Source organism: Coregonus lavaretus, assembly GCF_964263955.1.
Source record: "Coregonus lavaretus genome assembly, chromosome: 7".
NCBI lineage: Eukaryota > Metazoa > Chordata > Actinopteri > Salmoniformes > Salmonidae > Coregonus > Coregonus lavaretus.
Genome location: NC_139994.1, coordinates 27802122 through 27805036, shown reverse-complemented (window position 1 = coordinate 27805036; position 2915 = coordinate 27802122).

The following is a 2915-nucleotide window of genomic DNA, read 5'->3' as shown; positions in this document are numbered from 1 at the left end:
ACAACCGCCATAAAAAAGACAGACTACGGTTTGTAACTGCACATGGGGATAAAGATCATACTTTTTGGAGAAATGTCCTCTGGTCTAATGAAACAAAAATAGAACTGTTTGGCCATAATGACCATTGTTATGTTTGGAGGAAAAAGGGGGTGCTTGCAAGCCGAAGAACACCATCCCAACCGTGAAGCACGGGGGTGGCAGCATCATGCTGTGGGGGTGCTTTGCTGCAGGAGGGACTGGTGCACTTCACAAAATAGATGGCATCATGAGGAAGGAAAATGATGTGGATATATTGAAGCAACATCTCAAGACATCAGTCAGGAAGTTAAAGCTTGGTCGCAAATGGGTCTTCCAAATGGATAATGACCCCAAGCATACTTCCAAAGTTGTGGAAAAATGGCTTAAGGACGACAAAGTCAAGGTATTGGAGTGGCCATCACAAAGCCCTGACCTCTATCCTATAGAACATTTGTGGGCAGAACTGAAAAAGCATGTGCGAGCAAGGAGGCCTACAAACCTGACTCAGTTACACCAGCTCTGTCAGGAGGAATGGGCCAAAATTCACCCAACTTATTGTGGGAAGCTTGTGGAAGGCTACCCGAAACGTTTGACCCAAGTTAAACAATTTAAAGGCAATGCTACCAAATACTAATTGAGTGTATGTAAACTTCTGACCCACTGGGAATGTGATGAAATAAATAAAAGCTTAAATAAATCATTCTCTCTACTATTATTCTGACATTTCACATTCTTAAAATAAAGTGGTGATCCTAACTGACCTAAGACAGGGCATTTTTACTAGGATTAAATGTCAGGAATTGTGAAAAACTGAGTTTAAATGTATTTGGCTAAGGTGTATGTAAACTTCCGACTTCAACTGTATATACATACAGTACCAGTGAAAAGTTCAGACACACCTACTCATTCCAGGGTTTTTCTTTATTTTTACTATTTTCCACATTGTAGAATAATAGTGAAGACATCAATACTATGAAATAACAGATATGGAATCATGTAGTAACCAAAAAAGTGTTAAACAAATCAAAATATATTTTAGATTTTAGATTCTTCAAAGTAGCCACCCTTTGCCTTGATGACAGCTTTGCACACTTTTGGCATTCTCTCAACCAGCTTCACGAGGTAGTCACATTCTTGTTGGAGTTCCCACATATGCTGAGCACTTGTTGGCTGCTTTTCCTTCACTCTGCGGTCCAACTCATCCCAAACCATCTCAATTGGGTTGAGGTCGGGTGACTGTGGAGGCCAGGTCATCTGATGCAGCACGCCATCACTCTCCTTCTTCATCAAATAGCCCTTACACAGCCTGGAGGTGTGTTTTGGGTCATTGTCCTGTTGAAAAACAAATGATAGTCCCACTAAGCGCAAACCAGGTGGGATGGCGTATCGCTGCATAATGCTGTGGTAGCCATGCTGGTTAAGTATGCCTTGAATTCTAAATAAATCACTGACAGTTTCACCAGCAAAGCATCCCCACACCTCCTCCTCCATGCTTCACGGTGGGAACCACACATGCGAAGATCATCCGTTCACCTACTCTGCGTCTCACAAAGACACGGCGGTTGGAACCAAAAATCTCATATTTGGACTTATCAGACCAAAGGACAGATTTCCACTGGTCTAATGTCCGTTGCTCGTGTTTCTTGGCCCAAGCAAGTCTCTTTTTCTTATTGGTGTCCTTTAGTAGTGGTTTCTTTGCAGCAATTCGACCATGAAGGCCTGATTCACACAGTCTCTGACCAGTTGATGTTGAGATGTGTCTGTTACTTGAACTCTGTGAAGCATTTATTTGGGCTGCAATCTGAGGTGCAGTTAACTCTAATGAACTTATCCTCTGCAGCAGAGGTAACTCTGGGTCTTCCATTCCTGTGGCGGTCCTCATGAGAGCCAGTTTCATCATAGCGCTTGATGGTTTTTGCGACTGCACTTGAAGAAACTTTCAAAGTTCTTGAAATTTTCCGGATTGACTGACCTTCATGTCTTAAAGTAATGATGGACTGTCGTTTCTCTTTGCTTATTTGAGCTGTTCTTGCCATAATATGGACTTGGTCTTTTACCAAATAGGGCTATCTTCTGTATACCACTCCTACCTTGTCACAACAAAACTGATTGGCTCAAACGCATTAAGAAGGATAGAAATTCCACAAATTAACTTTCAACAAGGCACACCTGTTAATTGAAATGCATTCCAGGTGACTACCTCATGAAGCTGGTTGAGAGAATGCCAAGAGTGTGCAAAGCTGTCATCAAGGCAAAGGGTTACTACTTTGAAGCATCTCAAATATAAAATATATTTTGATTTGTTTAACACTTTTTTGCATACTACATGATTCCATATGTGTTATTTCACAGTTTTGATGTATTCACTATTATTCTACAATGTAGAAATTAGTAAAAAATAAAATAAAACCCTGGAATGAGTAAGTGTGTCCAAACTTTGGACTGGTACTGTATATAGCCTAGTCAATGAAAAAGACAAAAGAAAAGGCTTACGTTGGTCAATTATAGGCCTCTCATAGGGGTATGCAATCAACACCTGCTGGTACATACACTATCTAGTAGTGTTGCAATGACTAACCCATCAAAGTTAGTTAAAAAATATAGACCCCTAACTCCAGGCATAATCAGAATTGATACAATATAGTAATATGCCATTTAGCAGACACTTTTAACCAAAGCAACTTACAGTCACGTGTGCATACAGTTTTTCATATGGGTGGTCCCGGGGATCGAACCCACTACCCTGGCGTTACAAGCGCCATGCTCTACCAATTGACCTACAGAGGACTACCCATACATTTATGCTACCTTCCGTTCCGTAAGTCAACCCCTGCTGCTTGGTTCCACCCGGATTTTACTGATGCTTGAGCTACCTAAATTCTCATTGGCTCAACAAT